General features: G+C 37.8%; 1 protein-coding gene across 5 annotated transcripts in view; it reads right to left on the bottom strand.

The window, feature by feature from the left end:
- Positions 1-15,465, bottom strand: part of PARD3B (par-3 family cell polarity regulator beta) — a 402,616-nt gene that overhangs the window by 141,770 nt on the left and 245,381 nt on the right. The window lies entirely within an intron of this gene.

Below are 15,465 nucleotides of genomic sequence, written 5' to 3' on the forward strand. Positions count from 1 at the left end.
AAAAGCTTTATTTTATGGCAGCATTTGTGTTAATTAATATTAGTAAAATGATAGTAGAATAGGTAAAGGACAAAGTTCAATGCATACGTGCACTCCAATCAACGAAGAAACTCACAGTTTAATTGAAAAGCCTCTGTAGCATCTACTTAGTTTTTATATGGCAGAACAGTAAATGTGTCATAGAAACACTGAGGAAGAGACTTTGCCTTGCAATATGTCTTCTGTCTTTGAGAACACAAGTGCTTTTGCTTTCAACTTTTAAGTGATACTAACACAAGCAACAGGAGAACATAACAGAAGCCCTTCACCTACATGCCCATGTACTGTCACTCCTGAAGGGATTCAAGGGTCACAGAAAAGAGAGATATGTTAGTACTGTACAATGTGATTTTACCAATCCTACAGTGCAGGTAATTCTGAACTAGTAAAGTGTGATCAGTGAATTTTAAAGAGGAAAAAAGCTAAGACTTGGCACCAAATAAAGACTTGTCAGTAGTGCCTACATAAAGCAATTTACACTTCCATTGCATGCAGACTGATATGTAGCTAAAAACAAGTGGGGGATTGGGTGTATATGTGATAATGTGTGGAGACAAAGAAGTTTAAGGGAAACCTGGCTGCTCGGTCACACAGTGCAACCTTCTTCTGTTCACTAATTGCCATTCTGGAGATTACCATTACTGCCAAATTAGCAAGTGCTAACACAGAGTTAGAGAAATGACTTGCATACAACATAAATATGCTTAAAATCACTAAAAACTTGTGCATCAGTAAGAGGCACTAAGTAGTGCCTGTCTCAGGTTGGGAAGGAGCAAAACCAAGGGGACCATAATGGGGTAAAAGATGGCAAAGTGAAAGCCGTTGATCAGCAGAGAAAAAGTTTTCACATTTTTCAGTTGGCAGCCTGCTTTGGTGGACTGTTGGGCAGGAGACAGGGCACAGCAGCCCGCTGGTAGGGCTACAGGCACCAGCCAGGCTGGGCCAAAAGCCAAGGGCTGCCCGGGGAGTTGGGTAAAGGCTGTCACGGGCTACAGCTCCCACCTCTGCGGGCAGTGGGCACCCAGCACACTTGGTGCGTATCAAGCCTCCAAGGAGGGGTATCCACTGGGGATGGTTTCAAGGCAGCTACAGTGTCTCCAGGGAAGCACTGGCCATGGCCCTGCCTCCCCACAGCTCTGGGAGGTCCTGCAGCTGGTGCCGACTCCAGGCTGTTTCAACAGCCACCTGTCCAGCCAAAGGAGCTGTGTATAAAGCCCACACAAGGGTGTGTAGACATGTATCCCAGTGCAAGGTGTACTGCACTGAATTACTGCCTAAGCTCTATTACCTGAAAAAAAAAAGTCTCAGGTTAAATGCTGGTTGGTTACAGCCTGTTTTATATAAAGCTGAGCCAATTACTCAGACTGGAAGGCTATCCTTAACGTATGAAGGCCATTCCTACGGAAACCCAAGCCAACACCTAAAGTTTGGAGTGACACACTCACATGTTACACGGAACAGACAGCAAGCTGTTTGCTCACCCTCCCCACACACACTGTGACTCAGTCCTTAAGCACCTGGTCACACTATGAGGTGTCCTCATTTATTCAAAAACTTACTGAGACCCCTCACTCACAGATCAGTATTAAGCATTTACCTGACTCACTCTAAGAATGTAATAATTCAGTCTTAAACTTCACCAGCAACAGTGAGAACTTCATATTTTTTGCAATTCATCTTTTATTCCTTTTTTCCCCTCTTTCATCACAGGGCTGCAGCAATCACATATTAGAGCACAGCTATAGGTACAGGAGCTGAGGAGATTCCCTAAGCAGGAAGACCTGCCCCCCTTGCTTTCTCAGCCAGCATCCATTATTGGGTGCTTTGCAGAGAAATGCACAAGACTCCGTAATGGACAAGTACCACACCCCAACTAGGGAAATTTCCTTCTCCTGCCCATCCCAGTATCTTTTCCATTTCTGCACACATTTAGAACTGCCTTAAGCCTGAAAACACAAATTTTTCCTCATGGGTAAGAAAACCTCCAAACCAACAAATAAACAAACCCTCTCATCTTTTACAGGTTATTAACAAGCATTTCTGGGGACACGTGGTGTGTGTTTGTATCCAGCCCTACCCGATTTTGAATATGGAAATATAGTTTGGCAATGAGAAATTCAATTGTTTACTGTGCAAAAATGCTTCTTTTTATGAATTTTAAATCCTTGAGCCCGCCTTTTACTGCTTCTTGTAGTACAACGATAAAAAGCCAACTGAGGCATCCACTTGATTATTTTTATAAATAGTAAATTACTTTATGCATCTCTACTGAATTTATGAGAGAAAACAGCTGATGTCACCACCTGCCTATGACTGGCTGAATCCAAACTGCAGGTTCTTAGTGGTATCTGTAACTGATCATCCTTTAACCAAAAGATGCTATTACACATACCTTTATTTTCTGCTTAATGTCAACATGGCTAACACAGATATTTATTTTTTTTCTTAATCTAACAGTAAAAGTAAACCTGCTTTTTCTGTTCTTTTATTACCACTATTATTGGTTTCAGGTATTTCCAAGATTATCTTTTTGCTACATTTGCACATTCCTTTCTTTGTTTTATAGCCCAGCAGAAGGAAATATGCCAAAAGCAAGATGCCAGTCATGAAAAATCAAACGGAAACAAATGACACAGCCTTGTGGGCAACGCAAGCCACCCCAAAGGCACATGCAGAGAGAGTGGAAATAAGAGAAGTCATGAATCACTGCCACTCTATATGAAATACAGCTCCTAAGACACCCTAAAGAGTAAACAATTTATATATTTATCATTAACTTTGTTTTTCAGATAATGTTTCTTCTTGAAAACCAAAACTGTAGGAATATGTCTAAAGGAGAATATTTAGAGGAACACATCTGTGTGAGCTAGACTAATTTACTATTTATATTTTGAAAGATATAGTGAGATAAAAAATAGCTATAAAGGAAAAAAATAAGGAAAAGCATCACTGAGACTGAGAAAATTAGAATAAACATGAAGTTTATAAATAATTTGGCTCTGTTTTTACCACATTCCTGGTTCCTATTGCATTGCACATGATGGAGGTTCATGTGGTACTAGGGAAGAGAAAATGGTTATGAAAACAATGAGTCTTCTGCTCTGTGCACACTGGGATGCTGGAGAGAACACATGATTGCTTTTACCAGGCAAACAACTGTTTGATCATGAAGCACTAATGCTGACTTCTTTAGTGGTAAGACTCAGAGTGAGATGTGCCAACAGCTTCTAAGGAAGCAGGCACAGCTCAGTGCCTGCTCTGCTTTGGACACACACCCTGAATAACATTCATGGTGCCCAACTTGGCCTCACTGAACTCAGGTCTTCCTCAGCCTAACTGATCTAACTGCTCACTCCACAGGATTGCAACATAACATGGGGACTTAGATTACTCCATGTTCCATTCTTTCTGAAGCATTTTGTTTAATGTAGTTTTATTTATTTCTAGTAGGACTCACAGTATGCACAACCACAAAGGATTTCTTCCTCTCACTTTTATTTTTATATTCAGATACTTCCTCTATCATCAATCTATTCAATGCAGAGAATGATGTGGGAAGGAGGAATCTGAAAGCCATTATATCATTTAGCTTGTGATTTTCAAATGAAGAGCTCCAATACAACATTTTTGCAGAAAAACCTTTGATTACACTGTAGCCTTTTCTTCAACACTAGTTTATACAGGTAGCACAGCAAAGATTGTGAAGTGCTTGATAAAAAGCAAGAGAAAAATCACTATCTTGCACTCCCATATTAAAGACAACATACATTGTCTGGCTCATTTTATTATACCTCAATCCAAGTATTCCAAATTAGAAGCAGAAATACTGAACGCAGAACAACCCCACACCTGACAGAAAAAAAAAAATCTAATAAAGAGAAATCAAAGCATGGGAGAATTTAACAAGTTCTCTGATTAAAAGAGCCAGCTACATTCTTCAGATTTACAGATATTTCAATCTATTTTACTACATATAATGATTGCAATTTAGCCCACATTTGCACAAACTGCAATTTCAGCTATGAATAATGACAGTTCACAATTTGGGGCCCAGAAGGTATGCTGAGCTTTAGCCAGCTGAAGAGGAAATGCTTGGAATAAGGCAGCCATTTGACAAGAGGTGAAAATGCACTACTGTCACCTTAGAAACCTACGCTCATCTCACTCCTTTCTGTGGTTTTATCACTAACAAACAACCCTGCAACAACACTGCAAGGAAATGTGTTAGTATTTCAAAAAGAGTATGTACAGCATTAAATACGTCAAAACCGCTAACGAGTTCCACAGTGCAACAATATTAAAGCTAAGAATTAGGAGTAAAAGTAGAGGTTCAAGCAAAAGCCTCAGTGAAATGGCACATGCATTTACCAGGTCGGTGCTGAACGCTGAACAAAATGCAGCCGAGCCTTTCTTTGCACAAAAACTCTCTGATCTTCTCTGATGAAACCATTTATTTCCTTCATTTGGTTACACAAGTTTAACCTCTCACATAACCTTCCACTTCACAGTATAGCTCTGCATTCAGTGAAAAGTTTTCCTAGGCATCTGAATCCCTAGTTCTCCAGTAGATTAGTTTGCACCAACTAGACCCTCTAGTTGGTGCAAAGTGAAGCACTTGCCCTACAAAGAGGTCCCAATATAAATCAAGCTACCATATCTTCTACAAACCAGGGGCTTTCTCCTCAGGGATATTTATGCATATTGACTTCAGATATATGTGTTACAATCTGCTGGAGGAAAACTGCTATGGGAGAAGCAATTCAGAGAGGAAAAAGTCCAGTTTTTAGGAAATAGCGATTTCAGGTACCTTGTAAATTGATCAGTTCGGAACTGAGCAGTAGCAAAAAATATTCCAGTGCCCTGTGATTGCTTTACTTCTGCTTCCACACCTGCCCTCTGAAAAGGTCAAATCCAGCTTTAAAAGGCTGGAAAACACGACACTTTCTGAGATTATTTGATATAAATTACACTTCTCAAACTAAGACAACTTTTTTGCTCCCAGGCCAAAGTTTAACATGAAGTAAAGAGTCCCTGCACTAATATTTAAACAAAGTCACTTTTACTGGTATGAGACATTACCTTTAATTTGTGGGACAGATGGGGAAACTTCTTCAGCAGAACAGAAGAAAGCAAGCCAAAACTTAGGTTAAATTCATGGTTACGATCTACTTTGTTAAGCCTTAAGCCCACTTTGAAATAAGCTGTTAAATTATTACTCAGTCTTAGTCATTAAGCCTGAAATAATACTTTTTTAAAATTACTTATTTAAATCAGAAGTAACAAATTAGAACAATGCAAACAGTTCATATTAAGCTTTGTGTTTTCGTCACTAATTCAAAGCCTTTTTGAGTTCTTTACATGTGAATGCAGAAAGAAATTCTCTCATAATAATCATGTTATTTTCTTTTTCAAAGGGTGGTATGTTATTTCTATGCATCAAGTTTTGGCCTGGACACATTTTTATAAATACTTATATAATCTGCATATTAAAGATTGCTTTAAGCATTGTTCAGGGATTAATTTAGGCTATTGAAACAACAAGGAAGATGATCGTTGTAAAAGAAAAGCCAAGCCAAGGCAACAAGGAAAATACATTTAAATATCAGCAATTTACTTGCAATTAAAAAATGAATGTTCCTTATCTGTGAATGTTAACAGTAAGAAAAGAGAGATTTTGAGCAAAATAACCAGGAAAAGGATACCTTTTGCTAATAATGACACTGCTTTTGTTGCTTTTGTACACCTGCTCACACTGATCAGTGAACCCTACATGCTTGAGATATTTATGAGCTCTTTTTACTGCTAACCCCATCACCACCAAGCTGCCCAACAGCCGCTCTAATTTAAGATGCTCTAAATATCGTTGCCATGGGTGACACACGAACATGGAGTAAGGCAAAGCTCTGCTAATAAAAAGGCTTTCACAGCATTTCAGTCCTTGCTCATAAGTAAAGTTAAAATTTATGGCTTTTAAAATACTGGATCTGAGAGAGGTCAGGTTAAATGGCTGCTAGTAATAAAAGGAATCAATATGCCACAGCATCTGAAGCAGCCAGCAAACTAAATAAACACTTCATCCAAATCCACTTGGCCCTGAATTAAAAGAACATAAAATACTGTATTTATTTTGTTTGCCCTCCACCAGTCTGTAGTTTGCATCACTACATCCGCTAGAATTCTACACAGAGCAAGCAACAAACATATGTTGCCCAAATAGCAATTAAACTGTGTGTCAAGGCTAGGAGCAATTAACTGGGCATTAACCTTATCAGGAAACCACTTCTGGATTAGCCAGCTACAAACAGGCAAACATCTCAGTCTGGGAAGATTCTGCAACGTGTATTTACAAAAGCTTCAGAGGACTCAGACTTTCTGTCTCAGGCACATACAGAGTAAATGAGCCATTTCCAGTAATAACCCTTAATTCATAAACCCTGAACAAAACCAGAATCACCTTGTCCCGTGATTAGTGTGTCCTATTAGCATAGGAATGCAAGAAAATTTGTTCCTTACAGCACTTTAAAATAAAGCAGACTAAATAGTGAACTTGCATCTTTTGCTCCTAAGCTACATTTGGTTCAGTTTATAGATTGACTTTCAGAAGAAGTTATGAAAATCTATTTCCTTCTGTTTATCCATATGTATTTCAAAGGAAAGTACATAGGTTAATTTTCAGTTAAAAAAATTAATGCACATTTTGCTTGAAGTTGCCATCAGATAACGTATTAAAAAGGTAGATACATACCTGTAATCAATCCATCTCTGTATACACACAAACACAAAGGCCATTCACAAAGGTATGCATATTTTTGACATTGCTTTGTGGGTTTAGTAATATATGTTTTGAAACAGTTTTGAAAAGTTCATGCCAAAAATCCAACTCTTAAACGAGAATATGCAGAATTTTGTCAAACCTACTATTAACTAAGAGAAACAGTTATCCAGCACATCTCAAAATCCCTACAGAATTTGAAAGGATTATTAAGGTTTTCAGGAAAAATCCCCAGCAAAGGTTCCTTTTTATTTCCTAGTGAGATTTTTAAGACCATTTGAATGCTTATAAAGTTGATAACAGTATTTTATTATAGATGCCTCATAGTTGAATCCATAGTTGAAGTGATATAGGGTCTTTAACCAAGATATACTTTATAGGCTTCAACTTTTTTTGTTTCCCCTTAAACTATGCTCTGTAATGAAACTTCTCTCAGTCTCGTTCCAGAGATGAGGATTGTTTTTAGAAAAATAAAATCCCCCAAAGAATACACCTCTCTTTTGCCATATCTGAATAACAGAGGAATGGGAAAAATGTTTCCAGCTGGGTAATAAATTTTCCCCATATTAACCAATATACTCAAAAAAGACTGAAAGGAAACCTTTCAAGCTCTGCACTCAAGTAGGCTCTGAACTACATCCTTCACTGCAGCTTTGAGGGAAGGAAAGCTCAATTTCTACATCTACATTCCAGGTTCTTATAACATTAGTTGGATATATAAGATTAGTATACTTGGCCATAAACTTGTGCCTGAAGTACAGGAACAGAAATGCAGATGCACTCCCACAGGTACACGATATTCCATGTGCACATTTTCAGCAACTACAATGATCCCATCTACCAACTCACCAGAAGCTAGAAAGGAATATTCACACAGGCTCCTCAGCCTATGTGTTTAAATAAGTTGTAAAGTTCAGTAAGAAACTCGAGAAGATGGAGGGGTTTGTAAGCAGAGAGAACATAAGTAAAAAAAAAAGACTTTAGTACTGAGACCTATTTTGTAGGTCTTAAAACATGAAAAGTATTTTCAAGGCTTTCTTCCAGAAATCTGAATCCTTAGAAGAAACACACCCATTTCACGGAACTAACGGCAAGGAGATTTCCTTCTAAACAGCTGCAGCAAAGGATTTTGCTAAACTGTTCTGTAGTGTGCAAAGACACAGACTCACACCCAATAACATCTGGCTGCCTTTTTAACAGACATGATTCACAACTGGATTACACTCCCAGCCTTCCTTAAAAATAAAGACAAAATACTACTTTAGCCATACTGGTTAACTTTGAAACCTAGTCTGTACAATTTCCTGCTTTACACTTTACATATGTTTCGGCATGTATAGTACAACCCTTCCTTAAAAGGTTTGCAGCTCGCTTGCTAGGAATGTCATGATGTGTCATTTTAATGAAAAGGCTGTATTTTAAAAGAACACTGACAAGGATGCAAGACATCCAGTAAAGATGGTTGCAAAAATCTGTGTCTTTTGAAAACTCGTTCCAATCTCATATATTTAACAAATGTGCACCTAGCCCTTAATATTCTCCATAGAAAAGGGAACCTCCCCAGATCCCTACGTTTAGTTTTTCCTGCAGCAATTTTTAGTATCCTAGAGATGGTATGCTATTAATTACTGAGTTATGTGTTTAGGATCTTTTCAATATGCAGTTCTGCATTGCTACAATGTGTTTAAACAGCAAATTAGAAAAGTTAATAGAATTGCTGCATGGAACAACTTAGAATATGATTAACAGCAAATTAATATAAACTTTTCTTACCCATTTTTCTTGCCTGTGTACAAATGACATTACTTTGTTCCCTTTCACTAGCCCAATAAACAGAGAGTAGATTAAAAACATGCTCCCAAACATTATATGGTACCAGATTGCAGAAATGTGGGGTCAAAAGAGAAGAAATGGTCATTCCAACACTTCTTGATGATGTCCAAGAAGACCAATTGACCAATGGTGACATTTCTGGAGAAATTAGTCAAAATACTATCCTAAATTAAGATAAATTCCAAATGCCTCCAAGTTTACCAGGAATGTGAACAGCCACAGTGATATCTCAACCAAGATATTACAATACAGGTTAACACAGTCAAATAACATTTTAATACAGACAAATCCAAGACGGCATATCTTAGAAAAATAAAGGTTTCCTCTAAGCTGAGACTTGATATTACTAGACCAGAGCCTAGTTATGAGTAGATCAGGATGCCCTTGGATAATCAGATTCCTTATCAACCATGTCAGAAAACTGATACAGTACCATGGATCAGGTGCAAAACTCATCATGGTTGGATCCTTGGATGAAATTTCAAAATCTGCTATTACAAAGGTAGGAACAGGTTCTCACAGGAACCTGTGAGTTTTTTTCAACAGGAAGTAGTTTTTTTCAAACAGGCAGTTTTTCTTTTAAACAGACAGCAATCCAGTCAAAATACATCAGTACAATGAAATATCATAAATTAATAGTGAACTGTGATCTTGGCATAGAACAGGGTTCTAAGTAATTGATATGAACTACAATTTTCAAGAGCCTTACTCTAAGATCAAAGCCTAAGTGTGCCCAAAGTAACAAGGACTCCAGAAATGGAACACATTGGGTCATTCTCAATCTGGTTCAAACCTAGTAGTCAAATCCTCAGCTGGAGTAAATCAACACTTTTCCACTGTCTGCCAGCTTATAGCACCTGTATCTGTCTTTTGATCATTGCACTCTGCAAGCTCCATACTCTGGCATTACACATCCCTGCCCACAGAGAGTCTGGCAACAAGAGCTCATTCTGTGTACGTGACACCACGAGTGTCAGACGTTAGGAAGTTCAGCCTGAGGTGGAGTCAGAGCAGTGATTTGTAGATTTTAGCAATCCAGAAAGACATCTTCAGCTACACCCTGGTCTTGCTAAAGGACTAAGAAGAAACGAATGGGTTCATATGCCTTTCAGCAGGAACCTGTTTACTCTTTGAAAGTTCTGTTTTTACTTAGTTCAAGCAATCAAATGCCTGGAAAGAAGTAATAGCTTTAGAAGTATAAAGAGCACAAAGACACATCATCATAGATTATCAGTAGTTTTGAAATATTACTTTGAGCTTTAAACACATCATCATGTGAACTTTCTGAGGCAAGAGCACCTCTGCCAATTGCAGTTCACAAAAGTAGTTTGTTGCAGTCTTTTCCCTGGATTATTTGTTATCTTGTGTGTGCATCTGGTGAGTGCAGTCCAGATAAAAAAATAAAAATAAATATTTTTGGAAGATAACTTATCCATGTTACAGTAATTTTTCACTGTGTTCTTTTTCCTAGCTCTACGGCATTAAAAAAATTTAACAAGTATTTACATACTTCTAAAAAAACGCTTTCCAAATAGTGTGCTTTGATTTGTTCTGTTTCTTATTTTAAGTAATGGTTTCCTCCTTTGCTTATGTTTTGCTGGGTCTTCAGTCAAGACTGATGGAATCCATCCAAAATAAGATGGACAATGCTAACTGCTGAAATACTAATCTGCAGAGCCTTAATCACAGCTTTGGTTTTGGTTTACACTGACATTAACTTTAGCAAGGCCTGACCTCTATGCAGAACACCTTCACTGAGACAAAGTAATGACATAAATGCACAAAGTATGAGTGACTGTTGATCATCACCCAACCAGGAAATAAATCTGTGCACAAAGAAATGCTGTCAGATACACAGCTCAAATAAACAGAAAGAACAGGTATTTTTGTTACTCTTTTCTGTTATGCTAATTTGAGAGTTAGCAGGTTAAAAGTTTTCAAATTCTAATCATGGTTAGGCTTTGCGAACGAAGATTTGAGAAGGGCTCTACCCACGCTTGCTACAAGCAAATTCTAATATGATATTGAAAAAGACATATTGCCACTTAATACTCTGAATCATTTGCAACAATACCGATCTTCCTTTCTAATAATCTCATTTTGAACTTCATATTTTCTTTTTTTTTAAGACTAAAAGGATAGCACATTGATCCTCCTTTGCCCTCAGAATCCAGATATTGAGTATAAACATAGTTTACTTACATATGAAGGCAAATATATTTGGTTACATATACAGTCATACAACACAAAGGTATAAAACTTCATTGTTTAAAAATACGTTGATTTCTCATCTGCATTTCTAAATGCCATGACAACATAAAAATTATATACTACTCTTTGTGTTGGTTGCCCACAAATATTTTTGCCTTCTTTCTTTGACTGTGGACCAATATTTTCTCCACATTAAGAGGGAAATTTGGTTAATCTGTGTAATGCATGACATTCCATTTCCTCAAGAAGACAATGCATAGCAAGCCAGACTGTGTCTCAGTATAGACTTAAGGCAATCAATTAGTGAGATACTAATATGATTCTTAAAACTTCACACATATTACCACATGGTTCATCAGAACTGCTTGACAGCCTCTTCCCCCAACCTTTAATGAGCATGTCAACCCTCATCTTGGATAGTGAATGGAATTTACTTCAGAGCAGAAAACTAAAATCAGATTTTGAAACACTGAAGCTAATGTTATTAGAATAAAAAATGTAATGGTGGTTCTACCATATCCTTAATTGGCCCCCCTGCGAAAAAGCAGTCCCACAGGAAGGAGATGAACTACTAGTTGGGTTCAGATCTTGCTGAAAGAGTAAAAGAAAGAAATGGGTAATCAGTCATAATTTCTCTTCACAGTAATAACCCTGATAAACATTTATGTGAATAATATTTTGTTGTTGTGGATACTAGGAGTTCACGTGTGTTCAAAGGGAAGCAAGAAAACTCAAGAGAAGCAAAATCTATTGAAGATCTTCAGATAAATAGAAACTATTCTTACCTTCAGTCTTTAAGTCCCTGAATATTTGAACACAATGAGAGCTCTTGGAGAAAAGTAAGACAAACTTGTCATATCTTTGTATTTCTCATAAGACATTTGACAATATCAGAAAAAGGACACAGGCCATATAGACTTTTTTTTCTGATCCACTATTAATTAAGTATTAATTAATTAATTAAGTATTCAATTTCCTGGAATATGTTACACATGAAACATGTTCAGAATAACAAACAAGAAATGCCACCCCAAATAAAGATGACGCTGCTTCCTGTTCCTACCAGTTCTTCATTACAAAACACACAGAATCTCTCTAATCATAGGCCCAAATGCCACTGTACTTGGTGTTATATCAACTCCAAACAGAACTAATATTCAGTACCTCTGATAATTTTTGGATGCAAAAATACCCATATTCCTGCAATACAGGTTCTCTTTTGAGTGGCAAGACTATAGATCTCTGCACAGAATTCCCTTATGTTCTCTTAAACTGTTTTTGGCATTTGTTTATTTCAAGTCAGTTCTGAAAGAGTGGTCCCTTCTTGCCTAGATGCTCTTCATAGAATGGGTTAATTTTTTTCAACATAGATTATTAAAAAACCCAACAACCCTTAAAGCTGTTTTAGCACAGAAGCCCTCTGATTACAGGTTGGTGTTTTGTGGCAGCTTTAATACATTCTTATTGCTGACTCCGTCATTCTTCAATGTCTGTGCTCTTAACTCTAGAGAAGACTTAGATGATATTCCTGTATGCTAAAGCAGATCACAAACACTGCCTTCTAGTTCATTCAGTTTGATCTAAACTCAGTTACCCTGAGTAAGAACTAATATTGATATTGCCTTATGCTATATGACTGTTAAATTTTAATCACTACGTTTTCTTAGTCTAATTAAGCAATTAAACTGCTTAACTGAAATCTACAGGCAATTGATTTATATGAAGGTACTAAGAAATTCTATTTGAAGTTTAAGAACAATTCCTTACCAAAGGTTACAAACACATGAAAGCTCAAATTGCAAAAATATATTTCAGTATTAGTCATTCCAGTATTGTTGGAATTCTCATTGTTAATTAACGCTATTTACTCGAGCAGCTATTCCTGGCTTCCATTTTCTAAAAATCACTAATAAAATGAGAACTCTTTTTTGCTAATGCAAATTACAGGGCAAGTGAAGACTCTTCATGCACTGTACATGTAACTCATCATTAAACTTGGAGAATTATTGCTTCTGCTTCTTTAGCTACAAAAGCTTCCTTAAAAATATCTAAGTTCCCTTCTTCCAATTTGGATGATAAAGTGCCTTCTGTCACATAGGTCTGAAGGAGTTACTGTTTCAGACACGTGTTGTCACTAAGGTCTGAGGTACACTGATATGAGCAGGACTGCCTGGGAGGTCAGTAACTGCTCAAAAATGACAAGGGCAGAGTTCCAGTCTACATTTTGATCACTTTACTGTATCTTTTACTCTAGGCGAGAAGGTTCTTGCATCTCCGGTTGACATGGAGTACAAATCACCAGCTGACATGAAGTACTAAACATAAGGAAGAGTATCAGAACTTCGTCAAGATTCCCATAAAAAGCCCAACCAACCTACCAAAACCACCCCAAAACCACCACAAAAAGAAAGTTGTGCTGATCTGCATAAATGGTGCTAGGAAGCTGGGGGGTTCTTGTCAAACACAACTTCAGTGAACATATTATTTTGGCTTGAAGCCCTCAAGTATACATCCACATTTCTTAACACCAAGAATGTCCACTACCTACACCTCCCTCCTCTGTTGCTTTGGCATCTTGCAGGGTGAAGGACCAGCACAAAATGACACATTGCACTGTGCTGGCTGCTGAGTGCTCAGGTCAGAACTTCACAAGATTACTTGTGAGCTCTTCCATGAGGGGAAGAGGGGTAGAAAAGGTGAAACTAAGCAAGCAGAGAGTCTATGGGATTTTATAAAATATTAAGCACTTGCTCGCAGAATAGGAATGTTTTAAGGTTTCAGCTTCAATCTTTGTGCCCCACAACCCATGACGTTCCCCTCTCCCCTTTAATTATAATAGCCAAGATAATTAATCTTCTTACACTGTCGTTCTATTATGTTCCAAATCCAGAGGTTTGATCCAGCACTAGCTATTTAAACTTGAAGTGATTCTTTATAGCCTATGTGGTTTATAGACTACAGTAGGATCTTTCAACAGTATTTGTTATATCAATAAACATTTTTATTTGTTTACACATACAGTAATACTGTACCTACTATGTACTAAATAAAATGCATAATTTATTTGCATTTTCCCATCTGATTTTCTGAAAAGGCTCATAAAATTTTAATGAAAGTGGTTAAAGCAACAGACTATGTATTAAAATCGTATTCAAAAAATGACCTTAAAGGAGTACTCCTAAAATTGCAAAGTAAAGCACTTAGGCTTGAAAAATGCCGTGGTAGAGGTGTCCACCATTAACTTATTTCTCTCTTTGTGCACATTCTAATTGACTTACATTTTATGTCACAAATGCATCATGACGATTTTATTTACAAAACTCCAGTTTCTTTCTCTCAGTAAAGATCTGATCTTTTCTTTCACATGTAGAGCAATCCCCCCCACTTCATACTGAGCACACACTTAGATAGCTGCTCTGAGGTCAGTGGTAAAAAGCTTTCACGCCTCTTTCTCAAAACCTTAGCAGCAAGGTTTTTTTAATAAACATTAGTGACGTCATTTTAAGACAAACGTGTACAATCTGTGTCTCTGTGACAAGGAACTGAAACAGGAGGATGAAGATCAATTTAGGTTCTCATTTTAAGATTCTCAAGGCTTGATTCCCCCACCCTCCAACTCCGTTTTCTGAATATGTAACATCTAGCATGCCCTGGGCTCACAGCACTATTGCTGCTGACTTTGGTTGCCACCTGAATACATTCAGCACTTGTGCAAACCAATACACACCCCAGCCCGGCACCGAGGTGCAGAACACACCATCTCACTGGGTGTGGTTTAAAGACACCTTCTGGCCCCCCACAATCCTGAGGTACAGGAAGAGTTAGAAAATCATTTGAGCAGCACGTAAAGGCTAGAAACAGAAATGATGTTTCTTTTTCCCTAAGATCATCTACACCACTAACATCACATCTCCCAGCCAGAATAAACCAAACGGCAACACACCTTTCCACTTCAACAACAAATGAGGCGAGGGCTGGGCCCACCACCACAGCCTTCATTATCCTGAAGCAGATCCCTCTCATGCTCTGGCAGTAAAGTCCCTGGAAAGTGTTAGGGTTTGAATATATAACCTCACACCACCAGCACCCACAGAAAGGATGTAACTTGCCTTTGTGGACATCCTTACAGCCAGTGCTACCTACTTCAGACACTTCAAACCTTCAGACTTACGTTCTTCTAATAGAGTTTGTATATAAGGTTTCCTACATGTGAGGGTTTGGTGGTGGTTTTTTTGATTGTGGTTGGTGTTTTTCTGGTTGTTTTGTTTTCAGTTTGGTCTTGTGTTGGTTTTTGGTTGGTTGGTTGGTTTTGTCTGTATTTTAAAAAGTAGGATTTTTTATTGCACAGCTGGTCGCCACAATTTTTTTCCCCACACGGTTTCCAGATCCACTGTCCTAGATCAGCACAAGATAGTCTCCCCCTCTCTCTCAGTTATGTCACTCTTTCCCACACTGCATCCTCTCACATAGTGACATGGCCAATCTCTCTTTTTCCCATTCCCAGTTTCGTTCACTAACTCCTCCCATCTTCCCTAGTAGCTTGCTATCTCTAGCCATATATTCTTCCCTTTTCCTCTCCTAAAGAAAAACAAATATCAGAGTTATTTCAG

The sequence above is a fragment of the Myiozetetes cayanensis genome, unplaced genomic scaffold (genome assembly GCF_022539395.1).
Source record: "Myiozetetes cayanensis isolate MyiCay16 unplaced genomic scaffold, myiCay2020 scf9, whole genome shotgun sequence".
In the NCBI taxonomy this organism is placed as follows: Eukaryota; Metazoa; Chordata; class Aves; order Passeriformes; family Tyrannidae; genus Myiozetetes; species Myiozetetes cayanensis.